Source organism: Scyliorhinus canicula, chromosome 6 (genome assembly GCF_902713615.1).
Source record: "Scyliorhinus canicula chromosome 6, sScyCan1.1, whole genome shotgun sequence".
Lineage (NCBI taxonomy): Eukaryota > Metazoa > Chordata > Chondrichthyes > Carcharhiniformes > Scyliorhinidae > Scyliorhinus > Scyliorhinus canicula.
The window spans coordinates 88079839-88103561 of NC_052151.1; positions in this window are offsets into that span (position 1 = coordinate 88079839).

The following is a 23723-nucleotide window of genomic DNA, read 5'->3' on the forward strand; positions in this document are numbered from 1 at the left end:
GTTCCAGGCGAATCAACGGCCATGTCTGCCGTGAAGCTCTTGGGGGATCATTTCCGGCACTCAGTCCTATTAAATATGGATCGCGGTTTCACCGACTTGGCCATCGGAAAGCACCCTGGAATTCACACCCAGTACGACACTTAGAACTTTTCCCGTTAAATCCTGGCCTAAATTTCGAACTGTACATTTTGTGTAATTTTCAGTGCCAGGACATTATTGGCAGTAATTAATATTTAGCACATTGTGAAAACAAACAGCGAAAAGCCCCCTTGACATCATATGAACTCCCATTCAATAAATGAAAGATTCAGGCTGAGTTACTGGAACAACAAAGAACAGACCTGTCTGAACCCAAGTTTAACTAAATATGTGCAAACCTTAAAATGTCTCCAATTAGCCTCCTTGTGTCACTTTAGACCAGCTGTACCTTGCTGGGTGAGTTTAGTTCATATTTACTATGCAAATACAGCATTTTACTGGTGAGGCAGCCAGCAAGATGTTGCGCTTGCAAAGTTAATGGTGAACGAGCACAACAAGTAGCTTTTTGACATTCGAGTAGAACAATGTATCTGTTCCTTCCCTGTATTTGCATAACGGTAAAATAACGGTAAGTGCCATTGGCCTCGACATTATTTTGACAGCAAAATCAGGGCCAGTATTATTTTGACTTTTGAACTGTTCTGACAGGTAGTATTAAAGTTCTGAAATTAAATTTTAGGACAGGTTTGTTCTTTGTTGTTCCAGTAACTCAGCCTGAATCTTTCATTTATTGAATGGGAGTTCATATGATGACAAGGAAGATCATTTGCCCATCTTGCAGGATCTTTCCATACTGATCCTGAGGACCCCCATTGCAACCTTCAATTGTGTCTTTCGAAAATTCAGGGTTTTTCCTTCCACTACTCTGTAGATCACTCTCTATGTGAATAAGAATGGCTTAATATAAGTCCCAAACTTATCTTTATTAGTTCAAACCTATGTCCTTGTGTTCTATTGTCAGGTTGGCACGATGGCGCAGTGGTTAGCACTGCTGCCTCATGGCACTGAGGGCCCAGGTTCGGTCCCGGCTTTGGGTCACTGTCCGTGTGGAGTTTGCATATTCTCCCCGGGTTTGTGTGGGTCTCACCCCCACAACCCAAAGATGTGCATGCTAGGTCAATTGGCCCTTAATTGGGAAAAAAAGAATTGGGTATTCTAAATCAAAAATAAATAAAAGAATATTCCAGATATGGGGCGGGGTTCTCCATCGGCTGACGGCGGGATCGGGAGATGTATTGGGGCGGAGGATCGTGTATCAGCCAAAAAGTCAGGCTGGCATCGGGTGTCCGACGGAACGTCCTGCTCCGGGAGTGCCTCAACAATGGCGTAATGCATTCTTCTCCGCACGTACAGTAAACAACATTGGCATATCATTAGCAGGCCAGACCCGGTATTCTCCAGGGCTCCCAGAATGCTCCACCTCCACCAGGAGGAATCACCGACTGCGAGGTTCACTTGTGGTTCACTTGTGGTTCTAAAAATCGGGAAACAGGCACAGTGGCTGCTGAGGGAGAGAGTGGAAGTTGTTCATGTTCCCAGAGGCACAACATTGGGCTGCCGCTCCTGCCACTGGCATAACTGGCTGGGGGTGGAGGCATCTGCCAGGGCCGGGAAAGTAGTGGCGGCTGACCAGGGGATGAGCCGTAGCGTTGGGGTGACCCCAGGCTTTGGATGTCTAGGCATGGATCACCATTGTCGCAGCTTGAATAGTAGCCACCTTGCTGGGTACCCCACTAACTGCCTACCGTGGCCAGTTGTTGGGGGTACACATCCCCCACCCCCAATCCCTCTCTCCATCCCACCAACTCCCACCGCCCGCACCCAGGTACCAGGCACCTGCGAGGCACAGTGGGGCCAGGGGTGCGGTGGGGAAGGCAGAGTGCCGGGGAAACGGCCGGGGTGGGTGGGTGTGGGGATGGGAGAGGATGGAGATAGGAGGGAATATGCTGGGGCAGGGGATGCAGTGCAGGCTGGGGCCAAGGTGTAGCCCGCTGGATCTGGTTGGGCCATAGTATGGGGGGTATGCACCATGCTAACATGACCACCGTTCACCCCCTGCAGACAATGGATCTCGGAATCCAAACAGTAAAGGTTGGCATCATCCTAGTATTAGAGTCATACGGGCAGCACGGGGACGCAGTGGTTAGCATTGCTGCCTACGGCGCTGAGGACCCGGGTTCGAATCCTGGCCCTGGGTCACTGTCCGTGTGGGGTTTGCAAATTCGCCCTGTGTCTGCGTGGGTTTCACCCCCCCAACCCAAAAGATGTGCAGGCTAGGTGGATTGGCCATGCTAAATTGCCCCTTAATTGGAATAAATAATTGGGTACTCTAAATTTAAAAAAAAACAAACAAAACAAAGTATTAGAATCATACAATTTACAGTGCAGAAGGAGGCCATTTGGACCATCGAGTCTGCACTGGCCCTTTCAAAGAGTGCCCCGTTTAAGCCCACACTTCCACTCTACACCCGTAACCCAGTAACCCCACCTAACCATTTTGGAATCTCAGGGCAATTTAGCATGGCCAATCCACCTCACCTGCACATGTTTGGACTGTGGGAGAAAACCGGTGCACCCGGAGGAAACCCACACAGACAAGGGGAGAACGTGCAATCGCCGCAGCCCTGGGAGATGCAGTGAGGCTGAACGAGCAGGAGCTGTTCAGGGAGGACCCTGCAGCACCGTAGCCTTCCCCAGAGGACCGGGAACCAGACGGTGAGATGGAGAGCGGCTGCCCAACAGACCGAGGAGGAGGTGGGAAGGAGACGCCGCATTCGGCCTCGTGTGCACTGGCAGTGCCTCCATTCGAGGACCTGGCGGACTGGGCATGTCGACGACACTCCGGTTGAGCAGGGAGACCATAGGGCATATATACCGGATTATGGTGCGCCTGTCACCTCGGGGATATGGGGGAAGGACACTCGGTGGCCACCAAGGTGACGGTTGCCCCGAACTTTTTTGCCATGGGGCCCTGTCGGACGCCGAGTGGGGTCCTGTCTGGGATCTCACAGACCTCAGTGCACTGGTGCATCTCGCTGTCATGGCGGCCCTGTAAGTCTGCTTGGCACAATATATCCGGTTCAGTGTGGACCGAGGCCACCAGGATGCCCAGGCAGCAGTGTTGGCTGCCATTGGCGGGATGCCCCAGTTCAGTGGCTGATAGGCAGAATGCATGTCCCCCTGTGAGCAGTGAAGCATGAGCGGGTGGTCTTCACAAACCGAAAGGGATTCTATTCCATGAGCGTGTACTTGGTGAGCGACCGCTAGATGCACTTCATGCACGTCTGCATCTGATACCCAGGCAGCGTGCACAATATCATAATCCTGGCATGCTTGACAGTTCCCGACACTATTGCGACGCTCCCCTGTGTGAGGTGTTGGTCCCTGTGTGACAAGGGTCAACCGCCGCAGTCATGGCTGCTGACACCTATCTGGTGGTCACAGACCAAGGCGGAGACCTCCTACAACAAAGCACAAGCTACGACCAAGACCATGATTGGGGTCCTGAAGATGCAGTTCAGGTACCTGGACCGCTTTGGAGGGGCCTTACAGTATAGTGCTGGGAGGGTCTGCCACATCGTGGTGGCCTGCTGTGCCCTCCACAACATTGTACAGCAGAGAACTGACATACTGGAGGTGGGGGATGGACGTCAAGCCTTGTCCAATGAGCAGGAGGTGGGGGTGGGCCAGCTGGTTAGGGCATGGGGCTCGGGCAGGCACAGGAGGCTGTACAACGTGTTATCCAGGGCCAGCACCCATGGAATGCTATATTAGTTTTCAGCTTCGCTGACTAGGGGGCCTAGCCGACGGCGGCACAAGCATCCCAACCACCCCTACAAATTCCCTTACCCCACTTTACCACCCACTCCCATGGCCACCCTCCCTGCATCAACCCCGTCCCAGCCCCCACACCTGCAGCCCCCTCCATGATTCCTACCTGCCTCACTATGGAATATGGGCCCTGGGTTGGCAGTAACAGCGGGTCTGGTCCATGGGATGGAGGATGATGACGACCCCTCTATGATAAGCTCTGGTCCTCCACATTGTTTGACAGCGTCAGACTCCTGTCCATGGTAACACTTTCCACTGTGCACCTGGGTGATCCCTGCATGCAAAATGGCCATTCCATCACACGCACACTTGGGGTGGCGGAGGTGGCATTGGGGTGTGGAGCAGTGGGGGTGTTGGGATGGGAGGGAGTCTGGGTATCGAGGGGGTGTGCGGTGGCTGACCTAGGGGCCCTAGCCTATGCTCACCTCCAACGGCCGCCCATCCCCACCCCTTTCTCTCCCTTTGCAGCCAGCCCAGCCCAGCGCAGCCCTCACACCCTGCTGACCGAGCACTGAGGCAGGTTGAAACATTTGTGAATGGGTGTTTATTGTGAAAAGGGAACATGTATCTACACATTTGTGCCCTGGCCCCTAACGCTCTATTGTGTGCTGCACCTGTTTCTGGTGCCTAACATTCTGGCTTTACGAGCCCTAATGCCATGTCCAGGTGGATCCCCATGCTGTGCATCAGGGGTGGAGACAGCTTGCTGCGATTCCCGCCCTGTAACCTGGGTCTCCTTTGGCGGCCGTCCTCTGGAGCGACCGGCCCTGGAGAGGATCGGCAGTCTTTTGGGTGTCCCAGGTGACATGGTGCTACCCTGTTCTACCCGCTGCCCATCAAATGAATTGGGTACAGAGGAGGTGGGGGGGTTGTCCAAGGTGTGGCGGTGTTGTGGCACATCCCTTGCGGGAGTCACTGGAATGGGCTCCATCACCTCCTTCTCCCTTGGGCTGGCCAAATGGCCCTCGGGCTATTCCTTTGGATGGGGCGGGGCCGGATCAAGCTAACGGGGCTTCCCCACCACCTGGCACTGTAGTCCGGGAGGCCCGCTTCGGTCTCGACCAGAATCTCAATGGTCACGGCCATGGTGCACAGGGACTGTGCCACATCCCTCTGTGACTGGCTTAGGTCAGCCAGCACTCGAGCAATACAGTCGATGCCCGCAGCCTTGTTGCGCTGCTGCAATGTCCAGGTAGGCCTGGTGCATAGATGCCTATGGCAGGGAAGCCCTGTCCTTTTCCTCAGCCACCATCCGCACAGAGTGCTCCAGGCCTGGGACATCCTAACCCATGGCCAATCCCTTCGCTCCAAAGGCCTCCACTGCGGATGCCATCCTGGGTGGCTTGCATGGTCGGCACTGCCTGTTGACTCTGTAGGCGGTCGGACTCCTCCAAATGCACCGATAGGTGCTGGATATTTGCTGCCAACCCTTCATGTAGCTCTGTGTCTGCATCTCCAGCATTGATAGAACCACTATTTCCAGAAGCCCTAGACCCGTCTGGATGGTAGCTAGTCCTTGGGGTCGGGCCGAACTCTGACCATCTGCCCTCTCGGGAATTCCTAGTTCCGCCTGATATACCGCTGCATGTGAATGGTGCGCACCAGATAGTGCCCCAGGAGCATCTTCACTAAAGTGCCCAAAAGAGGTGAGTGGCTCTGGGGCTGATGGAGGGTGTTGGAGACAGCTGTGATGGGAGGCCAGAGTCGGCCCCGGACTGGTGCTCCAGGATGTCACGAGCTGGCGTTCGGGTGCTCGAGTCATTGTCTGGTGCCGCCTCGTCGCTGTATGTGTCCTGGGGTTGTGGCTGGGGGCGGATACATCAGAAGGGCCCGCCTCGTCGCCAGGTGATCTTGCAAGACACAAGACAAGACACATGGTTGGATTGCAGGTTGGGGTGGTCATGTGACTGAGCTGTGTTGGTGGGCCGGTGTGGAGATGGTGGGTTTGTATGGTGGTGGGAGGGTGTGCTCACCTGTCATAGGAACACTGCAACTCAGTGGGGGCTCAATTAACCTTGGCTTCTGCCCTCTCCCGGGGCCTTCCAACCAGATCCAGTTCCTGCTAATCTGCAACAGTGAGGGGCTACAGGTCAGCCGAGCATCTCCAGTCTTCTCTTTCTCCCTGTGGTTGTGCGCTTTCTCTTGTGGCAAGGAGTGGCGGGGGGGGGGGGGGGGGGGGGGGGTCAGACAAAAAATGCAGTGTTCGGCAGTCGGACGCAGGTAGCAGAGGGGGTGGGCATCTGATGGACTTTGTGAACAGAGCATCCAGAAGGCGGTATGGGTGCTGGCATGTGTTACAGGGTGGGGTGCGGTTACATCTTGATCACCAGAACTAGAGGCAGAACTCAAGGTGAAGTGGGACGAGAGCAATATACACTTTGATCACTACTTTCTTTGACTTGTTTTCTAATGCACTGACTTTGCAGCTGCATTGGTTTCACCAGATGTGTGTTGAGCTGACTAAGACTCCTCGGCACTTGTGGTTTCATCCTTATCTATTTCGACATCAATGTTGGGGTACATATGCCACTTAATCTTTCTTCCTGACTGTAGTACTTTACACTTGTCAGCATTAAATTTGATTTCCCATTGTTCTCACTTTCATATTTTCTTCAATTCATTGTGTAACATCTGTGTCTTTTGATTCGCAAATTTGACCATCTTGTATTGATTTTCTCACTCTGAGTCATGATGTAATTTATAAACACAGAACATTGGCTGGAACATTATGTAACTAACCCCCCTCCCCCTAACCGGGCCACTTTCATCCACGAAACCATGCCGGCTGGCGGGATGGGGCTGGGGAGGTAATGTAAATTTGGATGAGATGACAGGGCACTATTCTCCCTCCACTGGTATTTCACCAGCAGCGTGGCATGCACACATCACGTGGTGAGGCTGCCAGGTGAACCCTGATGGCCTGGCTGTGGGCTCAGTGCTCGGGAGTGGGGTTTTGTCTCCTGTTTGGGCAACATGTGCACTTTGGTAAATGGAATGTTGGTCTTTCTTTCAAAAGGAATGGAGTACAAAAATAGAGAAGTCCTGCTAAAACTATACAAAGCACTAGTTAGACCTCACCAAGAAAACTGTGAATAGTTTTGGTCCCCTTATCTAAGGAAAGATATACTGGCTTCAGAGGCAGTCCAAAGACGGTTCACTAGGTCGATCCTGGGTATGGAGGGATTTTCTTATGAGGAGAGGTTGAGTAGGTTGGATCTGTACTCATTGGAGTCTAGAAGAGTTAGAGGTGATTTTATTGAAACATTTGGGATTCTCATGGGGATTGACAGGGTGAATGTTGGGTAGAGCCCGAACCGCTCCAATACTTCTATGAGGTACTTCCACTCGACTCTGTTGAAGGCCTTTTCCGTGTCCAGAGAGACGTTCACCTCTGGTGTTCTTTCCTCAGATGGGGTCATTATCATGTTCAGCAGGCGTCTGATGTTCGGGGTTAGCTGTCTACCTTTGACAAAACCCATCTGGTTCTCTGTGACTACCTCTGGTTCACAGTCTTCCAGCCTTCTAGCTAGGACTTTGGCCAATATTTTGGCGTCTGCGTTTAGTAGTGAGATGGGTCTGTTTGACCCATATTCCGTTGGGTCTTTGTCTTTCTGAGGTATTAGCGAGATTGAGGCCTGTGCTAGTGTGGGCGGCAGTGTGCCCCTAGCTAGCGAGTCTATGAACATCGGCCCAGTGCTATCGCAATTTCTTAATAGAAGTCGGCCGGAAACCCGTCCGGTCCTGGCGCCTTCCCCGCCTGCATGTAGCTAAAACCGTCCATAAAATCACCCAGTGCTTCCAAGCCCTGTTTTCTGTCCTCCCCCACGACTGGCATGTCCAGTCCATCAATGAACCGTTTCAACCCAACTCCCCTGATGGGGTTTCTGAGGTGTACAGCCCTCGGTAAAAGGCCTTGAAGGTTTTGTTGACTTTTTCTGGGTCTGTTTCTAATGTGCCTCTGTTGTCCCTGATTTGCGCAATTTCTCTAGTGGCAGCCTGCTTTCTCAGCTGGTGTGCCAACAGGCGGCTGGCTTTGTCTCCGTGTTCGTATAGGGTCCATCGTGCCTGGCGGAGTTGGTGCACTGCTTTCCTAGTGGAGAGCAGGTCAAAGTTCCTTTGCAGCTCTTCCCTCTCCACCTGGAGCTCTACGGTTGGGGCTTCGGAGTATTTACGGTCTACCTCCAGTACCTCTAGACGCCCTTTCCTCCCTATCTCTGCGCTTTGAAAGCGATAAATTCCCCTCTAATTATGGCCTTTAGCGCTTCCCAAAACATTGAGGGTGAGATTTCCCCATTTTGGTTGTTCTCTGTATACTCCTCTATGGCCTGTGATGCCCTTTCGCTGAAAGCCTTGTCAGCTAGTGTCCAACCTCCATGTGGGGCGTTAGGCCCTGCCCGTCTCCAAGCTCATGTCCATATAATGTGGAGCGTGGTCGGAGAACACAATTGTGGAGTATTCCGCTTTGATCAGCCCCGGAAGCGCCGTTTTCCCCACCACAAAGAAGTCAATTCCAGTGTATACGTTGTGTACTGGGGAGAAGAAAGAGAACTCCTTCTCCCCTGGGTGGATGAACTTCCAGGGGTCGACCTCCTCCATCTGTTCCATAAAACAACCGAGTTCCTTTGCCATGTTTGAGGTCTTCCCTGTTTTGGGGTTTGATCTGTCAGTCATTGGGCCCTGTACACATGTACCCCCCCATGATTAATCGGTACGTTGCTATGATGGGAATTTCTGTCATGTTCTTTTTGATGAAGCTTGTGTAATCGCAGTTGGGCGCATACACGTTAACCCGTACTACTGGTGCCCCGTTCAGGGCCCCGCTGACCATGACGTACTGTCCCCCTTGGTCCGTAACCAGCTTCGTCGCCCTAAACATCGTCCTCTTGCTGATCAGTATTGCCACCCCCCTGGCTCTCGTCCCATTGCAGGAGTGGTTGGTCTGTCCCACTCAGCCCTTTCTTACCCGCAGCCGGTCCTGCTCTCTCAGGTGCGTCTCTTGGAGGAAGACTATGTCGGCTTTCATGTTTCTGAGGTGGGTGAAGACAGCCGTTGAGTCCCCGTATGTTCCAGGTGACTATCCTGGTGGAGGGCTTCCGCCTCCCCGCTCCTGTGAGATTAACCATACTTACCTGGTGGACGTGCCCCTGCACTCCGGGGTTTCCCTTTATTAGGGGGTCATCCAAGGTGGCCGCTGTCACTGATCATCCCATGCGGTCGGGTCCCTGCGCTCCGGGGCTTCACTTTGTTCAGGGGGCACCCAGCGTGCCGCCCACTGTTCATCCGCCACGTGGGTAGGCCTCTGCACTCTGGGGTCTCCCTTCTTCCAGAGACCGTATTGCATGGTTGCTTGCAGTGCTTCCTTGTTCCGAGTCCCGGGTAGCCGTCCTCTGTAGCCTTACTGCTGCTCTCTTTCTAGCCTTAATTTTCCCTCCCTCCCTGTGCTCCCCCCTCCTATCCCCTCTCCCCTAGTCCTATCCCTGTTTGCTCCCCCACCCCTGTTCTGGTGGTGAGCCTTCTTGGTGAACTGCTAGTCCTTTGAGTTATAGGGGTGGATTTAACAGGGAGGTGGACCGCTCAACTCCCCATAGCAAGAGTCGACCGACAGCTGATGAACTGAAATGAAGCTTGTGCCCGAGCTATAACATGCTGCTGGTGGGCTAAACAGGGCATGAGCAGGACTCCTGCCCTTCTGTGGGAGAAAGTTCTGCTCTCGAGAGTTAGCAGCTCCAGCAAGCGCCAGGATTGGGTAGTGGGTACTGCTGAAAGCATGACGAATGCAACTATGATGTCCGGGCCCAGATAAGCTGAGGGAGAGATTGGTAGCATCCTATCCCTGCAAGTTTGTTTCCTTCAAGTGCTCATCCAAATTCCTTTTGAAATCATTGATCGTTTCTCCTTCCACCACCCTCATGGGCAGTGAGCTCTAGATCATTGCCACTCATGACAATGTTCTTCTTCACATTCCCACTGCATTTCTGGCCCAACGTCTTAAATCTGTGCTCCTTAATCCTTCAGCCACCAGCCAATGGGAAGAGTTTTTTCTGGACTGCCTTATCTAAGGCTGCCATAATATTGCACACCTTGATCAAATCTCCCTTCAATTTCCTTTGCTCCAAGAGAACAACTTCAGCTTTTCCAACCTAATCTTGTAATTAACAACTCTGGTACAACTCTGGTAAATCTCCTTTGCAAACTCGAGTGACCTTTACATCCTTCCTAAAGTATCTGACCAGAAGTGGACACAATACTTGAGTTGGGGTTGAAAAGCTCCCATACACCTTGCTAACTACTCTCTCAATATGTTTTGCCACCCTCAATGATCAATGCACATACACCTCAATGTTCCTTTGTTCCCGCACACTCTTTAGAATTATGCCATTGTATCTATATTGCTTCCCTATCCCTTCTGTCAAAAGTACATCATGTCACACTTCCCTGTATTAAATTCAGTCCACCACTTCTCTTCCTATTCAGCTCATCTATCTATGTCCCATTGAAGGGCAGCATGGTAGCATGGTGGTTAGCATAAATGCTTCACAGCTCCAGGGTCCCAGGTTCGGTTCCCGGCTGGGTCACTGTCTGTGCGGAGTCTGCACGTCCTCCCCGTGTGTGCGTGGGTTTCCTCCGGGTGCTCCAGTTTCCTCCCACAGTCCAAAGATGTGCGGGTTAGGTGGATTGGCGATGCTAAATTGCCCGTAGTGTTCTAAAAAGTAAGGTTAAGGGGGCGTTGTTGGGTTACGGGTATAGGGTGGATACGTGGGTTTGAGTAGGGTGATCATTGTTCGGCACAACATCGAGGGCCAAAGGGCCTGTTCTGTGCTGTACTGTTCTATTCTATTCTATTCTATTCTAAATTGTCCTTAGTGTTCTAAATTGCCCTTAGTGTTGGGTGGGGTGACTGCGTAATGGAGACAGGGTGGAGGTGTGGGCTTGGGTAGGGTGCTCTTTCCAAGAGCTGGTGCAGACTCGATGGGCCAAATGGGCTCCTTCTGTACTGTACATTCTATTGAAAAGGCAATTTATACCATCCTCACTATTTGTCATTTCCCCAGATTTGGTATCATCAACAAGAAACTTTACTCCATATTCTAATATCAAAGTAATAAAAAGAAGTGATCTAGCACCACTGTCTACCATCCTCCAGTCTGAAAAATCATAACTGGCTGTTTTCTGTGCTTAAATCAATTTTAATCATTTGGACATGGACTCGCCCATTCCATAAGCTTCAATTTTGTTAACTAATCTTTTCATGTTGTAATTTGTCAAACACTTTCTAAAAATCCATACAGACAACATCCACCACATTCAAACTGGTCTCCCCTCTGCAGTTCCAAGTTTTGGAGAGCATAGCAGACGACTATTCTGCAGGACACCCTCTGGGGGCTAACCCCTGCCCTGGTGGGATCCAAACCCCTGTCCCCAGAGCGTTACCCAGGGTCTCTGGATTACTCATCCAGTGCAATACTACGCCACTGTCTCCCCACAATTGACTCAGTCAGGGAGATAATCAGACACTAGCTTCCTCTTGTGGCAGACAAGGAATACCTGGCGCGGGATTCTCCTGTAATTGGCAGGATGGCCCGACGCTGGCACCAAGTATGGCGCGAACCACTCCAGCGTCGGGCCAACCGGAAGTTGCGGAATCCTCTGCATTTCCGGGGGCTAGGCTGGTGCCGGAGGGGTTGGCGCTGCGGCAACCGGTGCCGAAGGGCTGGTGCGAGTTGGCGTACGCGCAGAACCGCTGCCATGGTTCCATGCATGTGCAGACCAGCCGGCATGTTGCTGCACATGTGCAGGGGGGTTGTCCTCCGCGCCGGCCATGATGGAGCCCTACAGAGGCCGGCGCGGAGGGAAGGAGTGCCCCCATGACACAGGCCCGCCCGCAGATTGGTGGGCACCGGCCATGGGCCAGTGCAATGTAGGGGCCCCCCCGGGGCCGGATACCCCCGCGCGCCCCCGAGGTCTCCACTAGATGGCCTACCAGCCAGGTCCTGCCATGTGGGACCATGTCCATTTCATGCCGGCGGAACTGGCCAGGAACTGACGGGCACTCGGCCCATTGGGGCCCGGAGACTTGCTGGGGGGGTGGGGGGGGGGGGGGTCAGCTGCCAAAAGCCCCCGGCTGGCGTGACATAAACCCCGCCCGAAAACTGGCGCCGGAGAATATGGCAGCCGGCGTTGGAGCGGCGGGGCGGGATTCACGCAGCCCCCCCGAGGATTCTCCGACCTGGCGGGAGGTCGGAGAATCCGTCCCCTAATTCATGTGAAGACTGAAACCAGCATGGTACACTCATTCTCCCTGCTCACAAGGGGTGCAGATTAAATAATTCATCCATCTGCTATTGACTTCAATCCTGACACTAATCCCTGATTGTCAAACCTCCATAACTAGTGGGTTCGACCTTCCATGCAGCTTCTCCCCTTTGTCCTCACACTGCTGCCTTAGTGTGGAGTTCAGATCTCACAGCAGCATCCCCCCCCCTTCCCCCCCCCCCCAAATAAGAGGGTCTTCAAGCCTCCTAAGTCCCCCACTCTGCCCTCACAATCTGGCCTCTCATGGAACCACACCAAGAACTTTACATTTCTGCCTTTCTATATTGTCACCTCCCAACCACTTCCAACTTCCACTCTGGAAATGTGCCTCAGCAGTGATATTGGCACAAGCCCAAAAAGAGGAAAGGGAAGTGCTGCCTGCATGTCAGCAACTAAAACCCTTTAAACCAAGGGGTGTCCTGACATGAAGGGAAGGTAAGGCCTGCGAGAAACCCCCTCTCCCCAAGATGATGATACTAAACCTCTCCCACCTCCAGCCCAAGCTGAACTTTTCTGGGTCCCCCACTTCCTCGCCGTTGTTTCCTCTGTGATTAGCACCAAGAAAGTGGAGGTGAAATGAGCGCTCACCTCCGATATCCCCTTCAGAGGTGATGTCGCCATGTTGGTTTTTATCAAACTGTTGTAAATGACACTGGTGCCTGCTGAACATTTAATGAGGGGTGACGTCCCGGAGTGAGCGCTGGCTAACAACATTAAATGAGGTTCCCGGGCTATCGTGGCCTTTTCACTTTACTCCTCTGGCGCCCGGGGGGGAAGGGTGGTTTGAAATTAAGATGTTGCGATCTCACCGGTCAGATTCGCCTTTTCTGATTCTCTCCAGATTTTGCTGATCCTGCACACGGCTAATGTGGGCTCAAAATCCACCCTCAAATCCACCATCTAATCTTCAAAGTTGCCAGTTGGTAGACATTGTACTTTGTCCGGCATACCAAAAAGTTATTAGATTAGATTTTAGACCATGCCATGAATTGAAAATTGTACTATATGATGTGGCTTTTGGTTTTTGTGTCACTATCACAATCGTATGTACAAATATATGTCCAGCTCAATTGGCAGCTCCCCCACTCAAAGGGGAAAGCACCCCACGGTCATCTGGGACGATGGCGACTTTTAAAAATGTACAAATGAAAGATAATACAAATCCACGAGTTTCATTAATAACGTATGTTATAAATGAATTGTTTGTGCCCGGCTTTAACTCCAAGGAAGCTTTGAAAATAGTTTGTTGTAATGGCAACTGGTTAATGCTGATTTATGCACACATCCGTCGTATGCTGCAGTGTTGATTCCCAGTTAAACCAGGTTAAACATTTTAAAAAGGCTATGGTTTTGTCTTTTGAAAGTGCTTACTGCTGGTAACAGATGCATAATGTGCGTTTCTGCCAGTTCCCCGTAACTGGGATTAGTGCCTGCACAATAAGGCACATGCATAATGGAAATCTCCAAAGGTTGACTGATGCCCACAACTCAAAATGTCGGAAGGGAAGCAGATGAGATGTAGAGCTCAAGACAGCTGGCATGATTTAGCAATCAAATATTTATATAAGCATACGATACCCAATTCATGGACAAATGCTTGTTTTAATTGCACTTCAAGTATTTCATTTTGTATATATAATCTGGTTTTATCGCAGAAAGAATGTTTACTGTTTTCTCAGCTTTTAAAATCACTCAAATATGTAAAAATTATCGGATGATCAGTGGCATTGTCAAATGAGCCTGAAACTGACAAAGCAGGTTGCAGAAAAAACGATGTTGCAGTTTAATTATGAAGATCTGTGTGCAGTTGATAAAATATTCCATATCTCTCGAAAGCCTCTATCACAGGAGAAAGTGATAAAGTAGGAGCTTTAGTTTAATTTTGTTCAACCCTGTGGTGGCTTTCTTCGGGAAAAAAAAAACACATGACAATATCTCCATGTGTTTACTTCATTCAATTGAACAGATGTCAAACTATCCATTAGACACGGCTGCCAGGGACAAAACCTCCCTTCAGGGGATTTTCACCTGAGGTAAGGTCAAAGCAGAGGGTTTCGGTGATGGTTCATTGGGCTGTCCTTCTGATCACTTGACATCTGGGACCTTTCCTAACAGCTTCAATGTCAGCTTCAGATGGATTAGTCTAAGCCTGCTGTTGGACCATATGGTCTCCCAAAGTGTCTGAACAGAACGGTAGGCAAGTAAGAATGTAACCAACTGTGACTGAATGCTGTTCAAGGCCAAAGTATGAGGAGTGACAAAATGTGCAGGGGAGGTTTGAGTACAGGGAAACCCTTTTGTTTTTGCTGATAGCACACATTGAAATGTTTAATATTACATCATCAACTCAGTGGCAGACGCTCCGCTGATTGCTTTCCTGTGATCTATCTTAATTTCCTCGTGTTGCCAGATGAACAGATGCGACTGCCCTTAAAACACAATGAAGTTAAAATCAAATGACTCAAGCTCTCACTGCTGGAAAACATTGTTATTATCAGTGGTTGCTCGCTTGAATTGATGCACTGATACAGATCCAGGTTGTTTTGTGGAAAGATTCCATTTATTTATTTTTCTTTGCCTCATAGTAGGACAATACTGAAGAGAATATTTTCTAGAAAAAGAAGAGCGTGTCAGCCCCCTTGCATTTTGCTGGCTCTCCGTGGATTGTATATTTTATGTTCTCTGTAGTTTTACTGTTTTTGTTTTGTCATTTCAAAACTACAAACTATTTAGCCTAACCAGAGGTTTGCACTTCCCAGGTTTGATATTCTAGCATTAATTCAATGTAGCAGATCAAGGTAGTATTTGACCGATTATGGCATCAAAGAGTCCTTGCTAAACTGGAGTCAATGGGAATCAGAGTGAAAACTCTCCATTGTTTGGAGTCATACCTGTCACAAAGGAAGATGGTTGTGGTGGTGAGGTCAATCATCTCAGCTCCAGGATATCACTGCAGGAGTTCCTTAGAGTAGTGTCCTTGGCCCAACCATCTTCAGCTGCTTCATCAAGGACCTCTCCTCCATCAGAAGGTTAGAAGTGGGAATGTTTGTGGATGGATGCACAATGTTCAGTACCATTTGTAACTCCTCAGATAATGAAGCAGTCCATGTCCAAATGCAATATCCAGGCTTGGGCTGACAAATAGTAAGTTACATTCTGCCACACAAGTATCAGGCAATGACCATCTCCGACAAGAGAGGATCTAACCACCGCCTCTTGACATTCAATGGCATTACCATCGCTGAATCCCCCACAATCAACATCCTGGCAGGTACCATTGATGAGAAACTAGCCATATTAATACTGTGGCTACCAAGGCAGGTCAAGTAGCAGTGATTAGCACTGTTGCTCCAGGGTCCCAGGTTCGATTCTCGGCTTGGGTCACTGTCTGTGTGGAGTATGCACATTCTTCCTGTGTGTCCGAGGGTTTCCTCCGGGTGCTCCGGTTTCCTCCCACAAATCCCAAAAGACGTGCTGTAGGTAATTTGGAAATTCTGAATTCTCCCCCTATGTACTCGAACAGGCTCCTGAATGTGGCGACTAGGGGCTTTTCATAGTAACTTCATTGCAGTGTTAATGTAAGCTTACTTGTGACAACAAAGATTATTATTATCAAAGGCGAGGAATCCCACAGCGATTAATTCACCTCTTGACCCCCCCAAAGCCTGTCCACCATCTACAAGGCATAAATCAGGAGTGTAATGGAATACTCTCGGCTTGCCTGGATAAGTGCAGATCCAACAACACTCCAGAAGCTCAACATCATCCGGGACAAACCAGCCCGCTTGATTGCTCTTCCTTCCATAAACATTCAAACTTTCCACCCCTGGTGAACAGCGACAGCCATGTGTACCAGCTACAAGATGCATTGCAATAACTCACCAAGGTTCCTTAGACAGCACCTTCCAAACCCATGGCCACGGCCATCTAGACGGACAAGAACAGCAGATACCTGGGCACCCCACCACCTGGAGGTTTCCCTCCAAGTCACTCCATCCTGATTTGGAAATTTATTGCAGCTCCTTCCTTGTTGCTGGGACAACATCCTGGAACTCCTTCCCTAACAGCACAGTGGGTGTACATTCACCTCAAGGACTGCATTGGTGCAAGAACACAACTCACCACCACCTTCTGAAGGGCAACTAGGGATGGGCAATAAATGCTGGCCTAACCAGCGATGCCCACATCCCGTAAATGAATTTATAAAAGAGATCTCAGTCTTTGCCACAAGGAAGTAGAAAGGGGGTAGAAAAAGATTGGAGCTGTGATTCACCCCTACCTGGCGGGGCGGGGGGTCCCTGCATGTTGGAGTGGCGTGAATCACTCCGGCGCCGGGCCGGGAACTCTCCGCACTTTTAGGGGCCGAGCTCACAGTGAGGGGCTATGCCCGCGCCGGAGTGGTTCCCGCTTCGCCGGCTGGCGTGAACGGCCTTTGGCCCCACACCAGCCGGGGCCGAAAGGACTTCGCTGGCCGGCGTAAGTCCGCACATGCGCCGGAGCGTCAGCGGCTCCTGACGTCATCCCGGTGCATGCGCAGGGGAGGGGGTCACTTCTGCCTCCGCCATGGTGAAGACCATGGCGAAGGCAGAAGAAAAAGAGTGTCCCCACGGCACAGGCCCGCCCGCCGATCGGTGGGCACCGATCGCCATCCAGACCACCGTGAGGGCACTCCCCGGGTCAGATCACCCCCCCCCCCCCCCCCCGGACCCCGGCGCCCCCTGCGCCGCCAATCCCGCCGGTCAGGTAGCTGTTTTGATTCCCGGCGGTGGGAGAGGCTTGACAGCGGCGGGACTTCGGCCCATTGCAGGCTGGAGAATCGCCGCGGGGGGCCCGCCGACCGGCGCGGCACGATTCCCGCCCCGCCGAATCTCTAGTGGCGGAGAATTCGGGACATGGTGGGGGCGGGATTGACGTCGGCCCTGGGTGATTCTCCGACCCGGCGGGGGGTCGGAGAATCCCGCCCTGGGTTTTCTGGACTCTGGCGATCAGCTATTCTGCTCGGAAGTGTATTATTTTTGTGAACATCAGATAAGAACTAAGTGTAAATGTTGTGTTCGATATTCTACTTGTATTGTGTGAAGAACAGTTACTTTGAGAAAGTTCCAGAGGATTCATGTTTCAGTAAATAAAAGCAAAATACTGCCGATGTTGGAAAACTAAAATAAAAACTGGATGAACTCAGCAGGTTTGGCAGTATCTGTGTAGAAGGACAGAGTTAACGTTTCGAATCTAAATGATCCTTCTGCCAAACTACGGACAATTGTTTCAGAGCAGGAAGAGAAAAAGAACAAAAATTTATTATAATTATTAATTTAGTGATGATGCTTTTAAGGTTGTACCAGCTAAACTGCTAATTAGATTGTTAATAGTGCCAATGAAATTGACCAGAATATTAATTTTGTAAAGGAATTGCTAATACTTTGACACTATATTGCAACTTTCAGATGTACAATGACCATTACAGCTTTGACTTTTCCTAAAGAGAGGAACTTTCTCCAGTCACTTAAATATTCTCCCATCCTAATGTGATATCTCACTGGCCCATGCAATCATGAATCTCATTTTTGCCTCTTCATCTAATAGTGCATCAAGTACCATGACTAAATTGTCTCAAAGCTTTACTCACAAATAGCATCATTTCGTCCAAAGCTCAAGCAAAATAGATTTAAATAAGGTTACTTCTCAAAACCCCTTTCCCATAAAAACAAAGACACACCATTAAAAATTCGCGTTGGCTGAACTAAAGTACTTTCTGCCTGCTCGGGTTAACTAATCAGACATATTTGTTGCAGATCACATCAGTATTTTTACTGTGCTTATTCCATTCTGTATCCATCCTCTTCAGGAATTAATAATCATATTTAGTCTTTTTCATTGGCTTCATTTAATGTACTAAAATAATGAATAATAAATAATAAATATTGATAATTAATGTAAGAATGTTAGAAAGATTAATTTGTTACTTTGGTTTAGACTTATAAAGACTTGCTAGACTGTATTGCTGCCACGGTAACTGTGATTGGGAGTCCCCAAAGGCTGTGTTACCGATACAGTGCCAAAGTTAAGGACATGGTTGGAGGAGAACTTGGAACAAGAAGGGGAGGATCGATTGTCCATTCAGGAACCAACATAAATAGAAATAGGAACAAGGTTCTGCAGAAGGTCGTTCCTTCACTGTTGTGTCTTGAAAATCCTGAAACCTCCTTCCTAATTGTGGTGTTCTGTGTGTTGCTAAATTCAGGATGGTTGGCGTGGTGTTCACAAAGACCACAAAATAACTTGAATTTAAACAAAGTTATAATTTTATTAGCACTACTATTTTGGATTCGACACATACTCCTAAAGAATACACAGTTGATTATTAACTGCACTCATCTGCAGCTAATCTTTACACAGATATAAACTAAGATCTGCTCTCGCTCACACTATTTATACTTCTGACTCTCTCCAGCTAACTCCTGCACACACTCCCCCACTCCATCAGACCTTATATACTTGTAACTGTATCTCCCTCTAGTGGCTACTCTCGGTATTTCATTAACCTTGCAGTTCTTACAGTTCTAATAATACCATACTAGCAGCATTGTGGGTATATAGCACCTGGACTGCAGCGGTTCTCAAAAGCAGCTCACCTTCTCATGGGCAATTAGGGATGGGCAATTAAAATGCTGGCCTAGCTAACAACGCCCACAGCCTGTGACAGAATATTAGAAGACTGTGCAACTTCACACTCCACTCCTCTCCAACCCCCCCCCCCCAACCTAACCCTTTGCATCCTCCATCCAATATCCTGCGCACCTACTCCAACTTCCCCATCTTCCTTCATCCTCCCTCCCCACCCCAACTCCATCTTCCCCACACAAACCCCACAGCATCCTCCTCCCCCCTCTCCAAACCCCCACCACCCACCATCCTCCACCCAATTTTCCACAGCTTCCCAACCTCCGCCCAACCCCCTCCAAGCTGGTCTTTCAGGTCTGAAACCCTGATTGTTCAATGTGAACGATTTAAGAACTTAATTTACATCAAGGCCAAGCCTTCCTAAGCCCCCACACACTGGTGTTTGGCACCATCTGCAACCCCCTCTCCTGGGCTCTGAGTCTCAGACACACTGAGCGGGATTCTCCGTTTCTGAGACGAAGTGTTGAAATCAACACAAAATTGTTGGACTTTCACAACAGCAAAACATGCGCAGAACCTGGAGCGGTTCAGCAACTGTGGAGGGGCTAGCACCGGCGCCACGTGGAACACAATCAATTCCAATGAAAAACAGTGCGGGATTCGTCAGGTATGTGATTAATACTCGGGAGGCATACTAGCTGCAGTCGCACGTACACATTACAACCCCCACACACACTCAACCCAGCCAATAAAATTGCACTGCTTGTGCTGGAGCGCGCCCATGCAGTTAATGGGACAGCTGGGGCCAGAGGGCACCTAGTGGGGGGGTGGGGAGGTGGCCGGAGGGGACACCTATATCACCCATGCCCCTTAGTTCACAGTAGGCTGTTAATGGCGTGTACAGCTGCATGGCTGCCTTGCCGGCTGTGGCAATGGTGTTCCGTACCTGTCCACCCTGACCCCACCTCCTGGCTACACCCCACTACTCCCCCCAGCCCTGGCAGATGCCCCCATTGCTACATTTATCTGGTTATAAATACAGCGGTCAATATGGTCGCCTTCCTTAATCCTAATTATGTTTGCTCTATAGTCGCCAGGTATCTTTCGATACCGCCACAAGGTTCAAACCCGAATACTGATCAAAGAGCCAATACACCAGTTAGTTAGTTCAAAGTCAATACTATTTATTTACACACACAGTAATATCTACTCATGCACAAAATACCACAAATTAAACTATCTCTAACACTAACGCCTATACTTAACTTCGGGTGCCCACTCAGTCAGAGGAACAATGGCCGTTGTTTGGATCTGAGGCTGTTGGGTTCGAAGAGGTAACAGGAGAACAGCTAAGGTCATCCGTCTGATGGAGAGCGTTGACCTTGGACTTACTTGCTTCTGGTGCAGCTGGTGGACGGGTCTCTCTGCTTCGAGAGCCGAGTCCAAGAGAGCGATTCTGTCTCGGGGCCTTCTTCTTATACCTGAAGGGATTTTGCGCGCTTTTGGGCGGGCCTTGAACTTGGCCCCAATTAATTGGGCCATATCTTGATCATTCGTATTGATCTTGACCAATAAAGGGGTGGGTGCCCTGATGACTAGTGGGCGTGCCCTAGGTGGCCGTTGGCCTTGCTTTGTTTGTCTCTTTCTGGCGCCGGGTTGTGTGCGGTAGTATCGGTTACTTGAGTGTCATTCCTTTGTTCCCGGAGATGGGCCATCAATATGTTAATTGACCGACAGTTTCAGTCTCATCTGGGAGTTGCCTTCTCAATACGCATACAGGCTCTGTGCCTGCTTGTTTTCCTAACATTGCCCATATTTCCCTGCAGTCATTGCGATCATCCATTTTGTGTTCTGGAAGTGGCGATCCCAGATGGCTACACTCCTTGTGATCCTCAACGCGAAGCGTGAAGGATCAAATTACTGCATCTTCTTCGTTCTCCTCCTAAGTCGGGCACCCATAAGCAAGGACAGGCTCTACACTACTCTGTCCTATGAATTGAGACTTTTACCTAAATTACTTTATGTACATACATCATTATAAAATTCTACGGGGCGCAATGACATTCAGGCATGCATTACAAAATTTAAAAAAACTGGAACCTCTAACTGTCCTTAACTAAACTATCCTCAATCAATCATAAGAATTTACAACATTTTAAACTGTACAATAGCAGCAACACAGGTCTCTCTGGCTTGGCAGGTAAGCACAGAGTTTTACATTTCTTTTTGTTGAAGTCCGAAAATAGGGGATCTAAATGTGTATATCAGAGTGTGGGAGGCTTTCCTCTGCCATTTCCTGACTCTTAGGCTCTGAACGACACTGCAGAGTATCGCAAGTACTAATAGTGATTCCACAACGTAGGATAGGGAATACCAAGTTATGAACTTGTCACACCAGGTTGGTGTATTGGTTACTGTCTCAGGGTACAGTGTATGGCAGGGGTGGGAAATATTCACGGCTTGCGTGGTATGGGTCAGGGGGGTAGCGTCCGCTCGCAACTGGAAGATCCAACTGTAGAGCATGATGGTTGTCTTCATCTTTTCTTCTTTCTTTCGTCCTCTTGAGGCTTCTGTGGTTCGGGAGTTCTATGGACACAAGCATAATTTCTGTTATTATCTTGTTTAAGATCTCGTATGTCCTTTTATTGCCAATTACTCGTTATAATTGGTCACCATCTGTGACTCCCTCATTTTTTTTTATACCAAATGTTTGGGACAAGACATCCGAGAAAAAGAAAACTGACACAGTGCGAGCCGTCTTGCAGCCTGTGCTATCTATCATCCCAGTGTTCGAGAATGTAAATAGCATTTGGAAGCAACCTAAGGGTCGCCATAAACAAACACAAGGGTTTTGAACTAAAAGTGCCAAAATGGGGTGCGTATGGGCCGCGGCGGGTAAGAATGTGTGGAATCCCCGGGTAGGACGGTAACCAGTGCCGTATGTGCTCTACCCGAGCGTAGCTGACCATGGGGTCCTCAGGCAGGGCGGGGATCAGTGCCGTTACTCCACTGCCTGAGCGACCAGACAAGAACGGGTAAGAGTGTGGTCATCGTGGTGGTTGCAGTTATGCTATCTCCTGCCTTTGAAGCAGAAGAGGAGTTATGAATGGTTGTCTGTGGACAAAATTGTTCCTTTAACTGCCAGTGGGCATTAAAGGAGTGGTGGCGTGGGGCCATAAAACATTAAGTGAACAAACAACATTCAACATTGACAGTAACAAACATTTAAAACAACAAACTAACCCAACAAAATCGTGCAGGTTCCATCAGAAAGGACACCGTAAATCTATATCGGTTTATTTTTACCATCATCTGGACACCTCATTGCTCTATAGTGAACGGAGTCGCAAAGGGATTTGTTTGGTGGGAGTCAGACTCTAAGTCATGATCTTCCCCCGGTTGCCATACTCGTGACTGGAGTAGTTGTGCCAAAGCTGCATGGGGCGAATTGGGGTCCATCTCATCATTCCGGATGAGCCTGTACAAATTGTCTCGGTGCCAATATTTTGTATCGAGGTTGGAGGTGCTAGGGGTTAATCCATAATCGTTGGGCGGTGGGTCTAGATCAGGGGCTTTAATGTACGTTATCTCAAAGGGGTCGCTGGAATCTTGTTCGGAGTCGCCGGGAGTGGGGCCTAGTTCAGGGGTGTAATCGCAGCGTGGTGTGCTGGGGCTGTCGCTATCGCTATCTCTGTTGCTGTCGGTTGGGGGAGGGGAGAGGTGGAGTCGTGGCTCTGGGGGTGGAGTGAAAGTCGTGTCTGAGGAGGGGCTGGACAGGTTGGGGGAGGGTAGGAGAAGATCGTTCGAGGGCGGGGCGTGCTCATCTGCTGCTGCAAGCGAGATGTGGTGTGAATGGTTGTTCTGCGAGCCATAAGCCTTAAGCTTGTTTATGTGGAACCATGCAGACTTGGCGTTAGGATATGTGATCTTGTGTACAGAGGGGCTGACTTTGTCAGCGATGGAGTACGGTCTGGCAAATTTGGGGGAAAGGAATGAAGTGGGGTTGTATAGGGCTAGCATGACTTGCTGCCCTCCTATAAATTCTGTGACGTGTATCACTTACCAAAGCAAGCATTGCTTATTTCTTGCGGGTCCCAAGTCTAACAGCTGCTGCAAGCTGGGCTGCCTTTACATTGTCAATAATCTGTTGTAGTTTTTTCATGGGTGAGAGCAGTGACTGCGGGGCTGGCCAAATCCAGTCCTAATAAATATTCTGTCCCTTTCATGGGGTGTCCGGTCATGAGGGTGTGGAGGGTGTATCCTGTGGACGTGGATACCTTGTTTCGTATGAACATTAATGCAAATGGTAGAACTGTGCCCCAGGTGCTGTTGTGCTGTTGCACCATTTTTCTGAGGGTCGCTTTCAAAGTTCTGTTCATCCTTTCTACTATGCCGCTTGACTGGGGGTGGTATGCGATCTGGAACTTTTGTTTTATTCCGAAAATTGTAAGGACGTTTCTCACCACTCGTCCTGTAAAATGGGAGCCTTGATTGGACTCTATACTGCGTGGATGCCCCCACCTTGTAAAGATGTGCTGAGTGAAGATTTTAGCTGTCGTTCTAGCTGTGTTTGTTCCGGATGGAAACGCTTCCACCCATTTTGTGAAGGTGTCGATGAGCACCAACACATACTTGAAACCATTCCTGCAGGGGGGTAGAGTCCTATATAATCAATTTGCAAATTGGTCCAGGGGCCATTAACGGGGCGGGTATGACTAAGCTGAGCTTTCCTTGCATATCTGTCTGGATTGTTCTGGGCACAGATTAAGCAGTTCTCGATGTAATGTGAAACATTGGCTTTTAAATCAGGCCACCAGCAGAGAGGTCTGAGGTGGGCTAGGGTGGCTTCTATGCCTTGATTTCCATGGTTGTCATGGAACTGACAAATAATCTGATTCCTGGCCTAGCTGGGGACGATA